The sequence below is a fragment of the Rhinatrema bivittatum genome, chromosome 1 (genome assembly GCF_901001135.1).
Source record: "Rhinatrema bivittatum chromosome 1, aRhiBiv1.1, whole genome shotgun sequence".
NCBI lineage: Eukaryota > Metazoa > Chordata > Amphibia > Gymnophiona > Rhinatrematidae > Rhinatrema > Rhinatrema bivittatum.
Window position 1 is genome coordinate 696,924,212 of NC_042615.1, and position 24,591 is coordinate 696,948,802.

At 42.2% G+C, this 24,591-nt stretch overlaps 1 protein-coding gene across 4 annotated transcripts in view; it reads right to left on the bottom strand.

The window, feature by feature from the left end:
• The window catches only part of LHFPL2 (LHFPL tetraspan subfamily member 2), a 416,843-nt gene that overhangs the window by 335,941 nt on the left and 56,311 nt on the right, over positions 1 to 24,591 (bottom strand). For 2 of the 4 annotated variants that reach the window (XM_029575465.1, XM_029575444.1), the window contains exon 2: positions 23,796 to 23,885. The exons of the other annotated variants lie outside the window; for them this stretch is intronic. The gene's annotated coding sequence lies outside the window, so the exon portion shown is untranslated. The remainder of the gene's footprint in view (positions 1 to 23,795; positions 23,886 to 24,591) is intronic. 4 annotated transcript variants of the gene reach the window in all.

The window sequence follows — 24,591 nt, forward strand, 5'->3', positions numbered from 1 at the left end:
CTTTTACTATGGCGCTATTGGGTGCAAAAGCCGGCAGCGATGGCACTGCGGAGGTGCGATGGCTGCCGGCTTTCAAAGGCCCGCCCCCCCCCCCCCACTTTGCCACCCTGCCCCCCATTATCGCCGGATTTTCAAAGGTCTGCGACCTTAGAATATCCAGGCCTATGTTTTGGTCCTGAGGCAGTGGAGAGTGAGTTGATTTGGCCAAAGTCATAAGGAACAGCAGTGGGATTTGAATCCTGGTTTGCAGCCTGCTACTCTAACCACTAGTCTACTCTTCCACTTTCACATCTAAGCTACTTGAATATGCCATTCACCTCTGCTAGCTTAACTTTCTTTCATTTCAATCCATTCTGGATGTACTCCAGTCTGGGTTTCACCCTTTGTATTCCACAGAAACTGCTTTTGCCAAAAAGTCTCCAATGACCTCTTCATGGCCAAGGCCAAGGGCTGTATACTTGAACCTCATCTTCCTTGACCTATCTGCTGCTGTTGACAATGATTTCAGAATGATGCTCTATCTTGGGGGGGGGGGGGGTTTCTTACCTCTCCCATCATATCTTCACTATAAGCTCTGGTGAATCTTTCTCTACCACTATTCTGCTATCGACGGATGTGCCTGAAGACTCTGTCCTGTTTCCTCTTTTCTCTATATAGTTCTTCCTTCGGTACTTTGACATCCTCCCTCAGCTTTCAGTACCACTTTTATGCTGATGACCCCCAGATTTACCGCTTTCCATCAGAATTTACACCATGAATCCAGGCCCAAATGTCAGCCTGCTTGTCTGTCACCACCAACTGGATTTCTTGCCACGTCATCTAGCTGAACTATACGTCATGCGATGATAAACATGCTTAAAGCGCATGCATGGTGTCTTTCTGCTTTGTTTTTGCACGGTGCAGTTTGTTTAGCTGCTCTCAAAGTTCCCTTTCAGGTAAGCTGGTAAAGCAATCTTTCCTAATAAGCACTTTATACCTCTGGGTTTGGTGCATTTTGTGTGGCTGTAAAATTTATTGGCTGTAAGCTTTTTTTTAAGGTGATTTAATTCTTTGGATGGATATATTTAAATTTAGGTGTCTTTCGGAGGTGTCCCGGCACTGTCAAAATCAACGCTGCCAATTCATTCTGCTCTTTGTTAAGAATTTTCTGTAATCTTCTGATACAAGTAAGTTTTTTAAATTTTCAAATAATGGTGTTTTTGAGGGTGGTATACTTTTGGTCACTTTATCATTTTTGAAGAATCTTAAGAATAACCCGTGTTGTTTTTAAAAATGTCCTTCATTTTTAAATTAATGGAAAGCTCCTTACAATATGGAATCTTCTCTGCTTAAGTCAGCTTAATCCATAGAGCAATATCTGCTGCTTATTCATAACAAAGTAAGTGTCTGTTTTTCTTTTTGTAGCATAGGTCCCTTAATAAAACGCAATTTCGATTAATTCAATTTAATTGTATGTTCTCTTTTGGTTCCCCTTTTCTGTCGAATTCAAAACCTATGAGGCTCGACTGAGCACCTCTGTACTATATTGAAGGAAATACAAGGGAACCGTAAAGCCTTCTTAAAAACATGACACAGATGTTTGTTTGTGACGTGGGATCCATGTGAAATGTTTCCTTCTTCCATAACTCCTCATTGTTTCTCAAAAATGTTTTGGAAGACATATTGTTACTTAGTAACCTTTACAAAAGAACCCCCTGAAGATGCTAAGTGTGTTAGCGAAAAGGAGGCTTCTGTTGGGGTTGATGTTTTTGAGGCTTTTGTATATGTACACATTTATGGTTTGGGTTATGAGTGTGATTGTATGTGAGTGATCCAGTCTTTGGGTTTTGTGCTTTTAGAGTGAACACTTTAGTGGGTTTTATATTTTGTCATGTCCCATGTGGCACAATAATGTAATTGTATATATGTGCATTTGTTAAAAATTAGCAATGAAAGTGTCAAAACATTTTTTTTTCTCCCTCCTTTTTGCTGTTTACAAGATGACGTTGAATCATATGGAGCTCAAACTCCTGAATTTCAAAAATACTGACTTTGGAAATATAGATAAGTATCTTTCAAGTAAATTTTCAAAGGGCCACGTGCGTAAAAAACAGGGGTTATGCGTGTGGCCAGGCCTTGCGCGCACCACGCACATTTTAGAACCGGCCCAGATGACACTAAAATCTGCAACAAAGTGATCTAAGAAAGCTTGAGGAATGAGTGCTTTGCAGTTGATATTCAATACAAAAAAATGTCAAGTCATGAATTTGGGGTACAGAAATCCATACGGATGAGATAGTGGGAGATAAGTTGATGTGCACCAACCAGAAGGTGATAGTGTCTGATGATCTCAAGGTAGCAAAACAGTGTGGCAAGGTGGTGGCTAAAGCCAGAAGAATTCTGAGATGCACACAGAGATGCATAACCAGCAGAAAAAAAGGAGTTGATAACGCCCAGTACAGGTCATTGGTGAGGCCTCACCTGGAATACTGTGTTCAGTCCTGGAGACATCTCAGAAAGGAGAGAGAAGTTAGAGGAAGTCCAGAGAAAAGCAACTAAAACGGTGTGGGGTCTGTATCAGAAGCCAAGTGACATGAGATCTGAATATCTAAAAATGCATACCCTGGAAAAGAGGAGAGACAATGGGGAAATGATACAGACTTTTAATACAGACTTTTTTAATGGAAAGTAAGTTCTGGAAAAAGGGGTCATGATATGTAGCTTGAAGAGGGTAGACTCAGTAAATTAGTAATGATGGCAGAAAAGGACAAGATGGCTCCATCCAGTCTGCCCAGCAAACTTCTTAAGTGTTATCTGCCACTCAGTGCAGGCTACCCCCATGTTTCTTTCAAGGGTAGTAAGTGCCGTTCCATACAGTTACCCTCAGTTATGATAAGGGTAGTAATATCTACAATCAATCAAAACCAAGCAACTGTCAAACCCATAAATTACTGCTAGCAACATTTTTACTGGGTGAGCAGCCTTCTTGATAATTCAGACAAAGCTGCTTACATTCTTTGCTTTGGGACTTGGCTGTAAAAGCTGCCCTGTGCTTTTTCCCTTATGTCTGCATGTCAGTATCCCAGACCTTATATCCTTGTGTGTCCTGTAGCAGAGAAGCGTCTTACCAAAGTCAGATGATATATACAAGGCCCATGTTGGTTGTTGTCTGTATCCAGCTCACACCCACCATCAAAGCGAGGGGCGATGTTGCAGTTGCATCAAAAGCATCAAGGCTATTTATTGATTGAGGGTAGTAAGTGCCATGCCTTTTGATAAGGGTAATAACTACCACTCCATGCAAGTTACCCTTGTGCACCCTCTTCTTCATTTCCATCCTCTAGCCTTTAGAGATCCACAGTGTTTATCGTATGCCCTTTGAATTTGTTGACTTCTTCACCACTTCCTCTGGAAGGGCATTCCAAGCATCCACTACCCTCTCCGTGAAGAAATATTCCCTGGTGTTGGTTCTGAGTCGTCCCCCCTGGAGTTTCATTTTGTGACCCCTAGTTCTACTGTTTCCTCTGATGGAAAAAGTTTGCAGTTTGTTCCTCATTACAACCTTTCAGGTCTATATCATATCTTTCTTGCACCTCCTTTCTTCTAGAGTATACACATTTAGATCCTTCAGCTTTTCCTCATATATCTGTTGATACAAACCCACATCATGGTGGTCACCCTTCTCTGGACTGCCTCCATCCTCTCTCTATCCTTTTTGACATAACAGTCTCCAGAACTGAACATAGTACTCCAGGTGAGGCCTCACCAAGAACTCATGCAAGGGCATTATCACCTCTTTTTTCCTACTAGTTATTCCTCTCTCTATGCAGCCCAGCATTTTTCTTGCTTTAGCTATCAACTTGTCACATTGCTTCGCCATCTTCAGATCGCCAGATACTATTACCCCAAGGTCACTCTCTTGGTCCTTGCACATCAGTGTTTCACTCCCCATCATATACAGCTCTTTTGGATTACCACACCCCAGATGCATGACTCTGCAGTTCTTGGTATTGAATCCCAGTTGCCAAATCTTTGACCACTCTTCCAGCTTTCTTAAATCACATTTCATTCTTTCTTCTCCTTCAGGAATGTCCACTCTGTTGCTGATCTTAGTTACATCTGCAAATAGACAAATTTTACCTTCTATCCCTTCCACAATGTCACTCACAAAGATACTGAATTGAACTGGCCCCAAAACCAGTCCCTGTGGCACTCCACTTAATACCATTCTTTCTTCAGAGTAGGTTCCATTTACCATTACATGCCGTCTCCTATCAGTCAACCAGTTTGTAATCCACACCACCACCTTGGCATTCATTTTCAAGCTTCTCATTTTATTTACAAGCTTCCTATGTGGGATCATATCAAATGCTTTGCTGAAATCCAAGTAGATCACATCGAGCCTCTTCCTCGATCCAATTCTCTAGTCACCCAGTCAAAAAAAAATCAAAAAGACTTGTGTGACAGGACCTTCCCCTGGTGAATCCATGCTGCCTTGGATCCAGAAAGCCACCTGATTGTAGATAGTTCATTATCCTTTCCTTCAGCAGAGTCTCCATTAATTTTCCCACCACTGAGGTGAGGCTAGCCGGCCTGTAGTTTCCAGCCTCCTCTCTTCTACCACCCTTGTGAAAACCACATTTCTGCAATCTTGCAGCACCATTCCCTTTTCCAGGGATCTACTGAACAGGTCTTTCAGCGGACCCGCCAGCACATATCTGAGCTCCCTCAGTATCCTGGGATGAACCTCGTCCGGCCCCATAGCCTCGTACACTTTCATTTTACTTAGCTCATCACATACATTCTCAAGCAATGGTCCTTCTCCAGAGTCTTCTTTAGTGAAAACCGAACTGAAGTATTTGTTTAATATTTCTGCCATTTCTTCGTCTCTCTCCACACATTGTTCCTCATCACCTTTCAGTTTCTTTATACTACTTCAGGTTTTCTTTCTTTGATATATCTGAAAAATGTTTTGTCACCTCGCTTTACCTCTTTAGCAATAATTTCTTCCGCTTGATCTTTATTCGTTTCCCTCAGCTTCACCAGATATTCTTCCGTGTGTTTCTCTTTATGGAATTCTTTATACTTCTTGAACGCTGTTCTTTTTGCCTTTATTTTGTCAGCCACCTCTCCTTTAAAAACTAGATCAGTTTCTTTTTCCTCTTACTTTTGTTTACTTTTCTAATATATAGATTTGTTGCCTTTGTAATAGTTCCTTTTAATTTGTTCCACTGTTTCATCTCACCCATTGTCTCCCAGTCTTCCAGTTCTTCTTCCAGGTACAAAGTCCGTATTTGTGAAATTCAAAATTCAGGTCTTCATGTGACTTCTCTGAATCCTGTTTGCGATATCAAACCTTACTGTCTGATGATCACTGGTGCTCAGGTGGGCACCTACCTAGACATTAGAGACATTATCCCCATTAATGAGCACTAGGTCAAGAATAACACTCTCCCTCATGGATTCTATTACCATTTGATTGAGCAGAGCCCCTTGAAGGAATCCACTATCTCTCTATTTCTTGTAGATTCCGCAGAAGGGATACTCCAATCCACTTCCGGCAGATTAAAATCTCCAATGAACAGCACGTCTCCTCCTTTCCCATCTTTTAGATGTCGTCTTCTAACAGATCTCTGTCCAGTTCTACAGTTTGAGAAGGAGTACAGTAGATTACACCAGTAAAAATGGAAGCACCATCTTTTTTTTTAGGATGGTCCTTAATGCTTCTTCTCTACCCCACCTCCCTTGCAATTCAGTTGATTGAATATTGCAATTCAGTTGATTGAATATTGTTTTTGACATAAAGAGCTACTCCTCCACCTTTTCTGTCTTCTATGTCCTTCATAAGCAAGTTATAGCCCAGGATGGCTGAATCCCAATCATGAGAATCAGTGAACCATATCTCCATAACAGCAACAATGTCCAAGTCTGCCTCCACCATTTGGCTTGCAGGTCTGGGATTTTATTGCCCAGACTACAGCATTTGTGGTCATAGTTTTTCAGCTGCTATTCCTAGTCAACTTTTCTGCTTTTTTGAACTAATTGATTTTGTTACTCTCTCTCCCACTTCCTGTATTTCTTGGGGGTGACCTGCCAATTTCACTGGCCACCTCCTACCACCCCTGCTCTCTAGTTTAAATGCCTGATAATGTATGATCTGAATTTCTCCCTGAATTTCTCACTCTTTCCTGCTGCAGGCAAATGTAGGCCATCCTTACCATATAATCTTTTACTGGTCCATACAAGGCCCCAGCCTCCAATGTATCCAAAACCACTTTCTTTATACCAGGTTTTGAGCCAGGAATTGAAAATATGTATATGGCATAGCCTTTCTTTTTCTTTTCCATGAACAGGTAATATTTCCGAAAAGGGAATAGTTTTTGCCATGTGTCTAATCTTCTTCCCTAGATTTTGGAAGTCATGCTGTACTTTACGCATATCATTTCTACTGGGGTCATTGGTTCCCAGATGGATGTGCCTACTTTCTTCCATAACTGCTTTGACTACCTGGTTGGTATTTCTACTGGCTGAGGATCCTGAAAAGCATTTAACTGTTATGTCACCATCAAAGTGAGTTTCCAAATTGGTTCCTCTGATGACAATCTCCCAGCAGAAGCAGCTTTTTTTTTTTTTTTTTTTAATGACATTTGATCATGTTGAAGGGTTTTTTGGGTGTATTGGGTGATTACTTCCCTTTCAGACATCACTTCATATTCTATTGATGGGGCTTCTTCATTTTCCAATGCAGAAAAGGCATTGGGTAAGGGTAACAGCGGGGAGAGAGGATGTCTTCATCGCAGGCCTTTTTCTGCCAGAACCCACTGTTATCCAATTATTCTAGTCTCTCTTTTGATTTGCAGCTCTACCTAGATATTATTTCCTTGGTTCAATACCCCTTGCTATGCAAATAATTAATTACACACCACTCCCACAAGTCTGCTCGGTACAGTCCTGTATTTCTCTTAAAAACATAAAGGGAATTAAAATAATAGCTAGGGTTCCTATCCATGAAGTGTCTAGCGTGCAGTTTGTTTCTTGCAGAATTTTTATTATAATATTTTGAAACTGATATACTGCAATTCAATTTGATTCAAAGTGGGTCACAAAAAAAAAAAAAAGGTAAAGCAGTTAAATCTATGCCATCCTTAATCCTTTCACCAATTCAATGCCTTGTCATATTGTTATCCTCCTTCCACCAGTTCTTGGAGATACCTAGTATTTCTTTACCTTCATTAAGTGCTATACATTCTAACTCTCCAATCTTATTTCTCAGACTTCTGCCATTCAAATACAAACATTTCAAAGTATGCTTTTTATTTGTATTTCTATTTGTATTCACAACCTGCTTATTAGCAAATCATACATTTAGTTTGACGTCTTTCTTATCTATGTGCTCGTTATTTAAATCCATCTGGGCTACTTTAACCATTACCATAACCTCTCTGTTGGAATATTCTAACCACTGTTTTGTCAGTATCAATATATCTCCTTCTGAACAATGCTCTTCTGAGTGACTATCAGTTTTCCCTCATGATCTAGTTTAAAAGAGCCTGGTTCCATGTTGGTTAAGGTGAGAACCATCACCTCTTCCCACGAATGCTTCCCAGGTCCTAACAAATCTTAAAGCCTGCTTCCTTTCACCATCATCTCATCCATGCATTGAGACTCTGGAGCTCAGCCTGCCTCTGGGGTCCTGCACGTGGAACAGGGAACATTTCTGAGCATGTAACCCTGGAGGATCTGGATTTCAATTTTCTACCTAAATTTAGCCTCCTGCAGTTTTCTATAGCATTGGTACACACATGAACCATGCCAGCTGGTTCCTCCCCAGCACTTTCTAAAATCCTATTTAGATGATTTCTCTCTCAATGCACAGATACACTCAGAATAAAATTTGAACCTTAAATTACACTCAGGATTAATTCAAACACTCACAAATTACCTTCCCAACATACAATATTTATATAAAATTGTATTTCAACCCTCAAACAATTTCTATTGCAGGATAAAAACACAAACTTTCCCTAGCAAAATCAATACTCATAAGTCCTGCTCACCCACCAGCAGATGCAGCATCTGCTAGCAGCATTCCCTCAGGAGTTTCCTGCTTTTAGAACTGTAAGGGCAAAAAAAGAGCCAGGCCTGGTCCTAAACCAGGGTCTACATCACTGGAGGGCTGGAGCTCTGTCCCTCAGCCACAGGGTGGGTTTCTTCACTTGCAGCCAAGTAAAGTGATGAGGCTGGCATACCTGCTTTCAGCCAGACGAAGAGCGGAGGGGTCCTTCATCTATAAAATACCATTTACTGTGATATTTACTACTGTGCACAATTGATGTGGGCATATATAAAATAAAAAAAACCTTATTGTTAACTGTTATTGCTCAGTATATATTTTTTCCACACATTACTTTTGTTGTGATACCTGCTTTCAGGCCAGACCTGCGGCCCTGCCTCTGATTTCTCAGACTGGCCCTCGGGAGTTCGTAAGGGATCACTGGGCGTATTCCAGTGTTCGAGGGCTATGAGCTGGGCTGTGGATTCTGGATGAGGAAGAGCCATAACCTTGAGTATCTGTGAAACAATTCTGCTGAACCTGTTGGTAGTATTCATAATATATGTGAAAGTTAACTGAATATTCTGACCCAGACTGAACTGACTATAAGTACTGTTACATATATTTAGGATAAGGTGAAGAGAACCTGTCATCTTTGTGTTAGGAATAAACCCTGCACCAAATGGGAAGACATCTGTGTTTCATATCCTTTTACTTTCTTTCTTTATTAGATTTATCCTGTGGCTAGCAACCTAACAGATACAGAAACTTGGCTCTGGACAGCACAAACTGACTTTCTCTCTCCCTGCTAGTGTTTCGGGCTTCCATGGTTAGGATGTGTCTGTACCTGGAGGTCTGTTTCCTAGCAACCTGATGCTTCCTTCTCACCTGAGTAGCAGGAGAAATCTAATTCTGGGCTGCAGTAAGCCCACTCTGAGTCTGCCACTGGGGTATCTTTTAACCTGTTGCAACTTTAATTGTATTAAATAGTTTCCATCTAATCTTAGAAAAATAATCCACGTAGTCCTGCCTAACACTAAATGAGTTGAATTATGAGTGGGGTTCTGGATTACATTCGCACATCGTGAATTTGGTCCACCTTTATCTAAAGTGCAGGTGCAATGAAATGCAGATCTAAGAGGAGATATTTCAGTTTCTATAAGCCATGAATTCATATGATGCCTTGCAAGTAAGCTCACTACATGCTCCTGGAAAAATTATATAGGACTGTCAGGCAGAGGAAAAAAAAGAGAACACTAATTACACAAAATACTATATACTAAAGGGTATTTTCCCGTTATGTGTCTATGGCAAACAAGCTATTTGTTTTGGTCCTGTAATCAAGGCTGGAAAGCTTGAAATCTCGAAGTGAATGACTACACGTTTCAGCACAAAGAAAAAATTATACCAAGTTCAAAATTATTATGTAAAGGATTCCTCTCTCTACTTCTCTCAGTGATGGAAAGAATGATCTTGCATGCCATAAAACCTCTCTCATCTAGCTCTACTGCATCACCCAGCAGGATCAAATTCCCATAAATCAGGAGGCTGCAAAGGGAAAATAAAGAAATATTATCATGAAAAGAAGTTCAGATTCAACAGAAAATATAATTTAAAAAAAAAAAAAAACACAACCACAGCCACTATAACATATTTTGAAACCTTTCTTCATTTAAACATATTTTAATGGAAATGCTTGTGTATAGGTTTTAAAAACCAGCAAAATATACAATTTTAAGAAACCCTGAACAAAACCCAAAGCCTTCAGGGGTCAGTGAGACTTACATGGCATGATAACCCAAAGTAATAAGCTCATGAAATGGAATGCGCAATGGGTTATCAGGGACTCTAAGTCACCCATTTTTCAAGTGTCTTTGTGGTTTTGTTCACTTCATATCTCCTCTTACAAGCTGCTAATTTTCCATTCTTGATTATAATGGGTTCAATGTGCAAGAATTCCACTGTCAAAGGATCACACTCTTCGTAACTAACAAACGAGAATATTCTTTTTCTTCAAAAGTTTCACATCTTGTACATGTTCATCAAAAGGTGCACAAGAAGAGAGAAGGAGATATTTGAATTTTCAACAATCCACTACTTTTCTGATAACTCGTTGATAAATCTCTGTTCAACTGGAAGATGTATTCGAGTAAACCGACAGGCTAAAAAGCAAAGAATCACCAAGGCCTGATGGTATTCACCTGAGGATTCTGAAAGAACTCAAATATGAAACTGGAGATCTGCTCCTGTTAATCTGTAACATATCATTAAAATCTGCCACTGTACCTAAAGACTGGAGAGTAGCTAATGTAACACCATATTTTAAAAAGGGCTCCAAGATCTAGGAAACTACAGTCTAGTAAGCTTGAAGTCAGCTCCAGGTAAAACGGTAGAACCTATGGAATTTAATCTGCAATGATATGGTATTATATTGTTTATTTTATGTTATGTTTGTAATAACTGTACATTTATTGTTCAGCCCCTTGGTGAAAAGGGGTGGGGTTGTTGACTAGGTGTTATGTTCGGGGTGTTTAGTGTGCCCTTGGGCCTCAGCCTGGGCCCAGACCTTCAGGGCCAAGCCGAGGGTTGATGGTGGCTCCGCATGGCTGACCCTCTGCCAGGCCTGCAAGCTCCCAAGGGCAACATCCAATTATGTTGGAAGTTGAATGGTCCTCAGACTATTCCGAGCCCTTTCGGACCTGCTGCGAACGGCATGGAGCAGCAGGCCTGGCCTGAGATTGAGGGCAGACAGAGGCCTTGACACGTAGACAGGACTATGGTCGATGCGGCGGCATCGCAGACAAGACACGTGGTTGATGAAATGGCATCCTGACGACGACACTTGACAACAGCTGGGTTGATGCATTGGCATCACGGGCATTACGAGGAACTTGACATCCAAACAAGCACACATAAGGCATGGACATTGGCACTGTCTCTCAGGGCGCCCTACACAGGCCACCCGCGGGACTGAGTCGCGGACCATCCTGTCCCACTGAGCGCCCTATGCAGCCCTTGCAGGCTGGTCAAGGACCACGAGGAGAACGATTCAGCGCAGGAAAGGTCCAGGCAAAGAGGGACTCCAATGACGAAGCCGGTGTCACCCGAAGCTCCCCCTAAGGCTGGCGGGAACGGAGGCTCCGGAGCGCAGGGACACTTCCCACCTGCAAGCCGCACCAATCTCGGGCATACACCATCCGGGAACCACGGCTCTACAGGAACAGAAGGCTCAGGAGCACCAGACAAAGACACAGGGAAGAACATCATGACTGGCAGACACATCAGGATAAGGAAGATCATGGCGGAACATCAGGACATGGTCAGGGAACTCAGGCAAGACATCAAGACACAAAGACGTAGTATAAAAGCAGACGAGACGAGGAGCTCCACGAAGAACAGAAGACCTTACAAGGCTCTGGCAGGCAGGAGCCTCCAGAGGGAAGTCATGATGATGCAAGGCAAAGACAGAATGAAGTTGAAGTCCTTTTATAGGGCTGCAGACCGGTGACTCCCTGGGAGGAGTTTGGCAGGCCCACACCTAGCTGGCCCTATAACTACGGAGAAGTGCTGCGGGCCGGCCCCTAGGGAAGGGCGTGGCTCAAACCAGGAAGTCCATGCAAACACAAGCAGCCTCAGGCAGGCCCCAAGGACATCGAGGCCTCTCAGGCCCTGGAGCAAATCCTGGACAGTTCGCAGGCAAGGCCCTGGTTTTGGAGCGGCCTCCAGGAAGAGGTAAGGAGCCTCCCATAGCACCGCTACAGGAGGGTTCATAACACTAGGTCTTTTGGTGGTTGGGGATTTTATATATTGTTTTTATACTTTTCGTTTATTAATGATGTTTTTAAATATATTTAACTATGTATTAGAATATATATATTTAAGATGTATTTATGTATGTGATTTTGACACAGTTGACTGTATATTATATATCATGTATCTGATTATGTATATTTATAATTTAGTTGTTTATTTTTTATATTTCTGTTTGTTGTAAACTGCGGTGGGTGGTCCTTTGATGGACCAGAAAGGAGGTATATAAAATCTAGATTAGAAGGATGGAATTATTGGACATATAGCTTAGCATGAATTAATGGGAAAAGGCCAACATTGTTCTAGTAAAGATAAAAAAAAGAAAAGAAACCAGATATCTAATGGACCATCATACTAAGCACCACCGGTCAATAGACTTTCTTTGCTTTTTCAAAAATCACGGTCTCCAAGACCTGTTTTTTGATTTTTAACAATTACTGTATAAATTAATCGGATTTAATTTTAGTAGCCTACATATTCCAGTCCCCACCTAAGCTGATTAAAAAAGGCCTGTAACCTCCAAATCATGATCCTGATCTGGGCTGTGTTTTGAAGAAACTTTCTGCATCAGGGGAGCCATTCATAAAACGTCATTTTGTAAGTTTCAATTCTCCTTCCAGCAGGGGGTAGTAAGTGACACTCCTATCAGTAACATGAGTGTTTCGCGCCAAGTTCAAGTTAGTGACAGGAATATCTTTCACTGGCCCCTGATGGAAGGAGAACGGAAACTTGCAAAATCCTGCTACTCCTCCTTGTGACTTTGGACAAGTCACTTCACCCTCCATTGCCTCAGGTACAAACTTACCAAGAAATTTATGAAGCTGTGATTTTTTTTTATTGTGGGAGTGGCCAAATATCACAGGGGGAGGCATAACGGCTATATTGAGCTCCTCCCCAACAAAATATCACAATGCGATTTTTTAATCTCAGCACAAATGCATGCAAAAAAAAAAAATCACACTGCAGTATGGGACCTACACATGCGATAATAGCCCACCTTGGCCGGGGCCGGCATCGCATGAAAGGGCAATGCGGCCCAAATCTTCCTCCCCCCCCCCCCCCACAAAGAACCTGACAATTGCCACCAGGGATCTTTGAAGACCCCTGCCTCCCCCCACCACCTTCCGAGGAAGCCATGGCTCCCCCCCCCCAAAACCCCCCCCCCCAAAGTATTAGTCCAAATGCATAGTGACGGCCTGCCCCCTTTGCAAATCGCTCCCCTTTTAGACAAAAATTTAACAAATGCCAGTAAACTCTCCTTCTAAACCCCCGCCCAATAACCCCCTTCCCCTGGGTCAAATAATAGAAAATCCCTGGGTTCTAGTGGCTTCCTCTGCCCCTTCCCCCCGTATTAAAAAAAAAAAGATCCTGGTGGTCTAGTGGGGCACCCTAATCCCAACCCACCCCATTCTCCACCCCCTCCCTAACTTTAGGAAGCATCACTGGTCTAGAGTGGGGGCCTGGAATGCCCCATAGTTCCTGGCCTGGTCAACCTGATCTTGCCCCTTTCACATGTCTGCGGCAAAGTCCTGGGACATAATATTTATAACTATTTAGTAGAAACCACATGGCCTAGGTCCCGTCCCTGGACTTTGTTCTTATCAGGGAGGAGAGGCTGCTGGGGGGTTTTAGAAGGGGGGATTTGTTGGTATGGGTGTATATTTTTGGCTAAAATGGGAGGGGTTTGCAAAGGGAGTGGGCCATTGCCATGTATTTGGACTAATACTTTTTGTTTTTTGGGGAGGTCGTGGCTTCCTCAGCTGGCAGTGGGGGAGGGGGCAGAGGATTTCCAAAGAGCCCTGGGGACAATTGTGAGCTTTGGGGGAAGGGGTGTTTGGAGTACCTTGGCCCATTAAATTTTCAAACGGGACCATCAGGGACCCGTGTTACCATCCCAATGCTCCCCCGGGAAAATAACCGCATCTCCCTCAAATTTTCTAAGTCAGCCACAGTATTTTAGTAACATACAATTGCCTATGCATAAGCTGCTTTGCAAGCATTAGGCAATTCTATGCACACAAACGCAAATGTTTTGTGTGATATCACACAATAGTGCCACAATATGGCAATATCACACGATAACGCACATTACAACTGTTTAACTCACAATATCACCTTATTGAAGCTTGGTAAATCTAGGCCTTAGACCAGGGGTCGGGAACCCATGGCTCGCGAGCCAGATATGGCTCTTTTGAGGGCTGCATCTGGCTCGCAGACAAGTGTCGCCACACTTTCCCGCTGACCCAGCTGCTCCCCGGTCCTCCTCCGCCCGGGCTTAAAATGCTGTCAGCCCGGGCGGAACGCGGCAGGACAGCTGGAGTCAGCGGCACCGGCGTGCTCGCTTCTTCCCGCCCCCCCCCCCCCGCGGCCCGGAAGAGGAAGTGGAGAGTATCGGGTGCCTGCGCGGCAAGAAGAGGCCACGCTAGTGCGCTCGGCATTGGCCCGAAGAAAAGAAGACTGCAGCGCGGCTCGGAGGAAAATGAAGAGGTTCAACTGCGGCCGATGGGACTCCACCTCCGCGAGGGCTGCAAATGAAGAGGTTAGCGTTGGGAGAAGGCTGCTGCCGCGAGTTCCCGGGGTGGGGGAGAGAGAGAGTGAATGAGCGAGCAAGCTGTGTTTGCTCGCTCATTCACTCTCTCTCTCCCCCACCCCCACCCCGGGAACTCGCGGCAGCAGCCTTCTCCCAACGCTAACCTCTTCATTTGCAGCCCTCGCGGAGGCGGAGTCCCATCAGCCGCAGTTGAACCTCTTCATTTTCCTCCGAGCCGCGCTGCAGTCTTCTTTTCTTCGGGCCGATGCCGAGCGCACTAGCGTGGCCTCTTCTTGCCGCGCACGTACCCGATACTCTCCACTTCCGGGCCGCGGGGGGGCGGGGTGTGTGTGTGTGTGAGTGAGTGAGAGATTGCATGTATGTGAATGATTGAGAGCCTGTACATGTGAAAGAGAGTATGTCTGTGATTGAGAGCCTGCCTATGAGAGAGAGAGAGCATGAATGTAAGTTTACCATTGGGAACCTGTATGTGTAAGTTTGTGATTGAAAACCTGTTTGTGTGAAAGAGTATGTGTGTATGATTGAGATCCTTTGTGTGTGAGAGAAATCATGTGTATGTATGATTAAGAGCCTGTGTGTATAAGTAAGAGAGAGATCATGTGTGTCTGTATGTGATTGAGAGCTGGTTTAGGTGATGGAGCATGTGAGTATGTGATTGAGAGCCTGTGTGTAAATGAGAGAAAGAGAGGACATGTTTGTAAGCATGTGAATGAGTCTGTGTGTGAGAGAAAAAGACAGCATGTATTTATGTGATTGAAAGCCTGTGTGTGTGTAAGTGTGAAAAGATAGACAGCATGTGTGTAAATGTGTAATTAAGAGCCTATATACGTGCGAGAGAAAAAACATGTGTATATGTGAGTACTGAGAGCATGTGTGTATAGGTGTGTCATTGAGAGCCAGTGTGAGAGAGAGCGCTGGTATGTGACTGAGAGAGGAGAAAGTTCCAAGCAAACCACCCCACCTCCTGCTAATTCAGAACATTCAGGACACCTGGATATCAAACGTTCCCAGGTATGCAGAGCAAAAAAATTTTGTATCCTTATTTTTCATTACTGGGTCTTTGTGTCTGCTATTTTGAAATATTTTGTTGGTATCTGGAAATGTTTTATATGAGTTTTTAATTATTGGATATTCCACTCATCAGCTGTTTCGAAATATATTCTTTTTGTTAGTACAGTTTTACTACTGATGATTTTATATTTCTTGATTTGTTTTATAAGGATGGGTGGTATTTCTTTTTTCCTTTGTTACACTGCATACAGAGACTCTGGCTTGTTGCAGTTTCCAATTCAGTTTTTTCTGCATGCTTCTTGTTATGCGTTTTGGTCTCTTTATTCTGTGTTAGGTGAGGGACAGCACGTGATTCAGGTGAGGTTTTCTGCTGGCGTGTAGTTTCTGTGTAGGACTCTATAGCAGCCTGACTTGGTCCGTTTTCCTAATAGGAGATGTATCGGTGTCTTAAGGCCTGGTGTAATATTTTCAGAGACTTATTGTACTTTAAAAGTGTGATCTTACATAAAATGCACACATTTACTTGTATTTAGTTTTAAACATATTCTATGGCTCTCATGGAATTACATTTTAAAATATGTGGCGTTTATGGCTCTCTCAGCCAAAAAGGTTCCTGACCCCTGCCTTAGACTGTAAGCCCTCCGGGGACAGGGACCTACAATCTTGAATGTAACTCACCTTGAGCTAACACAGCTAAGTAGATGACTTGCTAAGTTTCTGCCTGAGGCACGAGAGAATGAAGTAACTTGCCCAAGAAGTGGCTGTAGGATTGGTACACTGGTTTGTAGCCTGATGCTCTAACCACTAGGCTAATCCTTTAGCTATCCTGCAGGCCTTCGCTCATTTGCAATCAGTCCTTCCTGTAAGACCCACATCTTCGGCTCACCTTCCTGAACTCCTGACAAGGGACTCTGTGTTACACTGAACAAGGTCTTTAAACTATTCACAAATGGTTTTTTCCTATTCTGGAAACCAAAACTACATTAACTGCAAAATTCTGATTCGATGGTAAGCTGTTCTAATGCCTCTGTTCATTTCAATTTATTACAATCCACCTTGAGAGCAACTTTGGGAAAAGGCAGAACATCAAAGGTCCATAAATAAATAAAATGAAAAAGGCGTGAGCTAAATAAATTAATAAAAATATCCAAAGTTAAGTTTTCTTCCTGCTCCAGTCTATTCAAGTATAAATCGGAAGCAGGAAGAAAGTATGGATGCACAGTACCTAGCGGATACCATTGATGGAAGGTATTCATTTAAAAACATTAATTGTATCACACATTAATATCTTTCCAGGTCAGGCTTAATTTAGGTCAATAATGCCCCAAAATTTGAATTTTTACATCTCAGCTAAAATTAGTCGAAATGTTAACACACATATCGATGCAAAGTTTAAAACTTGTATAACCAAGTTGTTGTGAGGATTAAGGTGACCTTTCCTTAAATACATCAAGATCAGCATGATAAAAATTATGGGGTAGACTTAAAAAAAATACACGCATGCGTCCATGTGCGCAAGCTACCCGGCGTGCGCACATGGACGCGTGATTTTATAATATGTGCGCGCCGGTGTGCACATGTTATAAAATCGGGGGCGGTGTGCGCAAGGGGAGGTCGAACTTGGCTACTTTCGCATGGCGACAGATTGGGGCCTTCCCCAGTTCCCTCCCAGTCCGCTCCAATTAAGGAGCGGACTGGGAGGGAACTTTCCTACCCCGTACCCTAACCTCCCTCCCCCTCTAAAACTTTTTTTTTTGTACCTTTTATTTCGCAAGTTACTTCAGAGCCCGACCTGAAGTAACTTGCGCGCACCGGCAGCTGGCCGGCGCGCGAGTCTCTGAGACAGCGAAGAATGGCTCTGTCCCAGCCCACCCCTCCCCGCCCCCGGGACTATCCCTTCAGAGGCCTGGGTCTTGTGCGCGTAACAGGGATTACGCACGCGGCTCGGCATCTTCTAAAATGTGCGCACAAGGCCCGGCCAATAATTACATCTGAGGAAGAGGCCTGGGTGTTCTGGAAAGTTTGTAAACTACAAGTCTTTGTTGTTGGTCTTTTAAAAAAAGTTATCAAAACCTACAAAAGACTCCAATGAAATACTACAAAGAAATACAGGTAGCTTTAAGTGCTTCCTAGCCTAAATATTTGACAGTATGCAAAAGTTAAATCAACATCTAATCTTTAATGCATATGAAAGCTCAATAGTTCAGTGAACAGCACTTTACTGCAAGAGTAAATTAGATGAAGTTTTGTTGCTGTATTAAAAGAAGAGCACCAACCCTGACAAAGGTTTCTCTGCAAGTGATTGCAGTTTTAATCAGACTTCTCTAAACAGGCAGCTGGTTCTATGGCCAAATGCTAGCTGGCTGCCTGAAGGAATAAAAACAATTTTAGAGAGCGTTATCACTGAGCTGCAAAGATAGCGAAAACTACAAAATGGGAAGGCTGCAAGGTACTCCGAAGAGGAACAGAATGAAGGCTGAAATCAAGTACTTGTCATCAAGCTGGATCCCAAGGCATGTCACTATTATGGCACCCCAGGGACTGGATTTCCTTGAATCTCATTTCAGTACCAGCACCTATTGTGTGAACCAGTAAGCATATCCTCAAATCAGCAGTGCCATTTAATCTGCATAAATCTAACATCTACTCAGGACTAATGTAGTAGCCCTTTCATGTTTTGTTTTTTTTTTTAATTCTTTCAAGGCAAGCCAGTTTTGGAAATTTCAGTGTTTGTATGGAAAAAGAGGATAATATTTAATAAGAATTTGATTGCTAGATTCACTGTTGCCAGTTTTTAGTAGTTTTCCTTGCATCATCCACAGGTAAAATAGCATTACACAATTCAGGTGCGGAATGCAACAATGTATTTTGTTGACATTTTATTTTGAGATTAGAAATTCCAATCCGGTTCGGGCACTCCCATGATTCATGCTGCAGCTGTATTTGTGATTACCATAAGAAAAATACCAAAAAAACTGGAAAACAGTAACATCCCAAAATGTTCCAGAAACAAGATAGAAATATAAGCAAAGCCACCACTGAAGTATGTTACTCAATGATGGGGAACTGATACAGTTTTGTAATTCCACTGGGAAAAAGCTCCAGGGGAACAATAGAGGTGCCATGCTGGGTGAGACCAATGGTCCATCGAGCCCACTATGCTCTCTCTGACAGTGGCAGACTGGGTCACTTGGAAGTACTTAGCATATCCTAATAGGAAAGTCCAATGTGGTTCACCACCATTACAGATAAGGATTTTACCAGCTACCAACATTTGGAGGGGGCAATATCTAAATTATTTTAAATAAATCAATCAAGGTAACAGTGCAAAATACTTATTTTCCTGATCAAACAGATTTATGATGTCTGCTTAATTACAACCGAGCAGCTAACTCTTGGGCTGCACAAGCAAATATGGTCTCTCATCTGCATGCTGCACAAGTGCATGCTAGTCGGGGAGGAAGTGCAAACGGTCAGTGGATTGGCTAAGCATAGTCACATGATGGCAATGCTGGACAAAGCAAGGCAGCAATGGGAACACAAAGCTCACATAGTCAGTCATTTGCAACCCCCTATGGTCCAAAAAAAAGGAAGCATTATTTCTTTGGAGTACCATGAAGAGATGCAATCACATAGGAAATCTCCTGTTCTCCTGCTTACCCAAGCTCCACTGTACTCCTTTTTCACGCTGAAACATCAATATATTAGCTCAGCTTCTAAAATATCTTCCAGCCTCCTGAGCATGATGAGAGCCAAAAAATATAAACACTTATATTCCTTACATCAGACTGAAATATACTTGGCAATATCACTGCCACACCATTAATAACAGAGTTTCCACTTCTCAACCACAAACTTCAAAATATGCCAGCACTCTGGATCATCGTGTTGAAATCCTTGACACAGAGAACTGTTGACTGCAGCAGTCATATTTGAAAAATATGTTTTCTGTAGTGTAACTGTAATGGAAATTGTTGCAAGCTTTACCTTGCCATTTAGGTGGTTATCAACTCCACTCCAGCTTTCTAATCTGAACCTCTTCCTCCAGCCAAAAAAGATAAGAATATAAGAACATAAGAAATTGCCATGCTGGGTCAGACCAAGGGTCCATGAAGCCCAGCATCCTGTTTCCAACAGAGGCCAAACCAGGCCACAAGAACCTGGCAAGTACCCAAACACCAAGAACATCCCAAGCTACTGATGCAATTAATAACAGTGACTATTGCCTAAGTAAATTTGATTAATAGCAGTTAATGGACTTCTCCTCCAAGAACTTATCCAAACCTTTTTTGAACCCAGCTACACTAACTGCACTAACCACATCCTCTGGCAACAAATTCCAGACTTTAATTGTGCGTTGGGTGAAAAAGCATTTTCTCCAATTGGTCTTAAATGTGCTACTTGCTAACTTCATGGAGTGCCCCCTAGTCCTATTATCCGAAAGTGTAAATAACTGATTCACATCTACTCGCTCAAGACCTCTCATGATTTTAAAGACCTCTATCATATTCCCCCTCAGCCTTCTCTTCTCCAAGCTGAACAGCCCTAACCTCTTCAGCCTTTTCTCATAGGGAAGCATCCTGTTTCCAATAGTGGCCAATCCAGGCTACAAGTACCTGGCAAGTACCCAAACACTAAGTAGATCCAGTGCTACTGATGCCAGTAATAGCAGTGGCTATTCCCTAAGGGGGGGGGTCGATTTTAAAACCTGCATGCTTACGTCCATGTGCACAGTTCCTACTATCTTATAACATGTGCACGTCTATTTTATAACATGTGGCTATTTTATAACATTCCGCACGCAACGGGGGGAGGGATTTTAGAAAACAATGTACAGCGACGCGAGTAGGGTTTTCCCAGTTCCCTCTCAGTCCGCTCCAATTAAGGCACGGACTGGGAGGGAACTTCCCTATCCCCCTACCTACCCTTCCTTCCTTTTCCCCTCTCCTCCCTAACCCCTAAACTAACCCTATGTACCCTAGAATTTTTTGTTTTGTAAATTATCCGCTCCTCTGAGCTGGTGTACGTTCTGTGCGCCCACCGGCTGGCGGCATTCACTTCCCCGGGACAGGGCCTAATGGCTGCTGTCACGGCCGGCCCCTGCCCCACCCCTCCCCGCCCAGACCATGTCCCCTGGCACGCCCCTTTGAGACAGACCGGCACTTCCGCATGTTCTGGGGGATATACGCATGGCCAGGCCATTTAAAAAAAATGCGCTCGGTGCGCACACAGCCCAGCCATGCGCATGTCCCCTGGTTTTAGCGCATGCAGCCCTTTGAAAATTTGGGCGTAAGTCAACTTGATTAATGGCAATTAATGGACTTCTTCTCCAAGAACTTATCCAAAACTTTTTTTAAACCCAGCTACACTAACTGCACTGACCATATCCTCTGGCAATAAATTCCAGAGCTTAATTGTGCATTGAGTGAAAAAGAATTTTCTCTGATTAGTTGTAAATTCGCTACTTAACTTTATGGAGTGCCCCCTAGTCCTTCCATTATCCAACAGAGTAAATAACCAATTCACATTAACCCGTTCTAGACCTCTCATGATTTTAAAGACTATCATACCCCACCTCAGCCGTCTCTTCTCCAAGCTGAACAGCCCTAACATCTTCAGCCTTCTCTCATAGGGGAGATGTTCCATCCCCTTTATCATTTTGGTTGCCCTTCTCTGCACCTTCTCCAGTGCAACTATATCATTTTTGAGATGCAGTGACCAGAATTATACACATTACTCAAGGTACAGTCTCACCATTATAACATTATAACACCATTATAGCATTATAACATTTTTCATTTTATTCATCATTCCCTTCCTAATAATTCCTAACATTCTGTTTGCTTTTTTGACTGCTGCAGCACACTGAGCTGACAATTTCAATTTATTATCCACTATGACGCCTAGATCTTTTTCCTGGGTGGTAGCTCCTAACATGGAACCTAACATCGTGTAACTACAGCACGGGTTATTTTTCCCTATATGCAACACCTTGCACTTGTCCACATTAAATTTCATCTGCCATTTATTTGGATGCCCAATCTTCCAGTCTCGCAAGTTCCTCCTGCAATTTATCACAATCCACTTGTGATTTAACTACTCTGAATAATTTTGTATCATCTGCAAATCTGATTACCTCACTCGTATTCCTTTTCAGATCATTTATAAATATATTGAAAGCACTGGTCTAAGTACAGATCCCTGAGGCACTCCACTGTTTACCCTTTTCCACTGAGAAAATTGACCATTTAACCCTACTCTCTCTGTTTCCTGTCTTTTAACCAGTTTGTAATCCACGAAAGGACATTGCCTCCTATCCCATGATTTGTTAGTTTCCTTAGAAGCCTCTCATGAGGGACTTTGTCAAACACCTTCTGAAAATCCAAATACACTATATCTACCGGTTCACCTTTATCCACATGTTTATTAACCCCTTTTCCTCATCGCCAAGGAAAATGAAAGAATTTTGCTCATTCTAGATCAGAAGGATCACACCAGTGACATCTCTTGAAAGATCTCATTCTCAGTGGAACACAGAACCTGGTACAAGGGGTAACAGCTATGAAGCCACTAGGCAGCAGTGATCAAAACACTATCAATCTTGGCATGACAGGAGGGAGAATAATAAATAAATAAAACAAGTGTGATAGTATTCAACTTTATAAAAGTAGACTATGATAAAATGGAAGGAGCAATTGTGAACGGTAAACGTATTCAAGAGACATGGAGAATGTTTAAAAATATCACCTTGGAAGCCCAGATAAACACATTCCATAAGCTTTGTCTTTTGCCATATGCTTTCCATCTAAGTGCACTGTCAAGTCCCAGGGGATTTGGAACTTCTTTTTTTATCCTTCAACTATCAGTCTTTTTGACCAGCAAACTAATTGTGACTGCTGCAGCTACTGTGGAGCAGTGCTCCCTCTAAATTTTTTCGGGGTGTGCACTCCTATTGTCCCAAGTCTGCAGTGGGTATATTCTGTTCCCTCTCCTCCCTCTTCTGGCAGTAAAATACAGTAATAATAATAATTTTTTTTATTGATATTCCACCTTTTGTAATACTTAAAAGTGGATTACATTCAACTAGTTTAGGTATTTCCCTATCCTCAGAGGGTTTGCAATCTAAGGGCCTGATTTACTAAGCTTTTTCCCCCAGAGACCCAGAATGCGAGAAAAAAGTCTTATTAAACCACGTCCTAAGTTTGTACCTGAGGCAAAGGAAGGTAACGTGACTAGCCCAAGGTCAGAAAATCCTTTGGGCCCGATTTTCAAAAGCATTTACACGCTTAAATATGGGTTTTACATGTGCAAATGCACTTTGTCCATGTAAGTGGACTTTTTAAAAATGCTACAATAATATGCCATTGAATTGTCCAGAGGATTTACCCATGTTGTAGAACTTTATGCAGGTACAGGGCTTTTGAAAACTGCTACAATAGCAGTTACATTTTCTTATGTAAATCCTTTTGAAAACTGGCCCCTATACAAGCACTTTTACACAAATATCCAGACTCAGGAGATGGAACATTTGTGTGAGTATTTAAGTAAATGTGGAATACTAACCCCCCACAATAAATAAATAAATACATACAATCTAAGATTTCTTTTCTTAACAGAAGTTGAATATTTTAAACACCCTCACTGTTTTAACAAAATCATCAAAAGGTTTCGCAGCCTACAAAAGGACCCATAGAAAGGTTATACCAAAGCCTACAATGATTCCAGTTTTCTCCAGATCTAATGAAGAACTTAGTTTACCAGATACCATGTGTTATATACTACAATAAAAATAGAAAATCTGAATCAAACATACCAAGCGCACACTAGAAACCCAGAACCTAAAGTTCTCTTCATCGTGTCCAGTACTTACTAACCCCAATTCCAGTAGTGGCTTTAGGAGGTAGCAAACCAGGAAACCATCCAGAGCCTCCCCTCTTAGGAGACCCCAAAATTTTACAACTGGGAGAAGTTTTTGCAAGGACGTGGCTGTCATTGCATGTTAACACTTGACTATTTAGCCAATTCCTCACCACTCAAAAAAGATTACTAAGATTCACAATACAAATGTCATTGCAGTTTCACGGATAGGACAAAGTGAAACTGAAACTGTCTGACTTGGCTTACAGGTCATCAAAACTAAGCCTCTAAGGACCACCTCACCCAGAGCCCAAGCAATCCTAAGGCCACCACTGCCCAGTACTTCTGCTCTGCCAATTTACCCCTTAATTTAACATAATATTTTCAGTAAAATATTTTCAAACTTCAATATTCTTTGCTCTTTTATTCTTTTCATCGTTTATTTCATTTTTTCATGTGCTTTATTTATATTTTCCTCATTTATTCATTTTTCTACACTTCTTCCCTCTAATTTCTCTGTTTTCTTCTTCTTACCATTTCTGTTCTTTCTTCCAGATGTTTCTATCCTGCTGCCCCTTTCTTCTCTTGCTGAGCGCTGAGTGGAGAGGATCACCTTGCTGGTGGCTGAAAGGAATCAGTAAGATTTTGCTTGGGAAATTTTCTTTTTTAAAAATATTGGGGCGAAGTTAACTATTTGGGAATATTATTTAGAGTGTTTGTGCTTTTAATAGTCAGTAAGGCAGTGAATAAACAGAAGTTAGAGTGTTTGTATATTAAAAACAAAACAACAACAACAACAACAAAAGTAGCCAGAAGCTAGAAATAAGCTAGGAGCAGTGTATACCTAAGTAAAAGGTTGAAAAGTTTAGTTCAGTTACTCATCTTGGAAAGGTGTTGAAGTAGTGTGATTTGGTTTGATTAGGTACCAACATTTGTTAATCAAGAGAGCAGTGAGTCACTCTGGCTGACTAACTGAAGTTAGACTGTTTGCATTTCCCAACCCTCCCACCCCTCACCTACCCACCCCTAGCTCATCCTTTAATTTATAGGCAGGTGCCACTTTCACAAAAAAAAAGAAAACAAATCTAAAAAAACCCCACCTTATTGAGAGTTTGATCTTTCCCCTGTAGGCCACTACCAGACATATAGTAATACATTTAAAGGACATTAGACAGATTCCTACTCCCATAGCCACCTAAAACTTAAGTAGGAACTGAATAAATTTGAGATGAAGGCAGCAGTCCAGAAGCAAGAGGGGGGCTTCCCAGTTCGGTGAGAAGTTGTACATGTGCATGCGATGCAAAGAGCTCTGGCTCTCAGAGAATGAGTC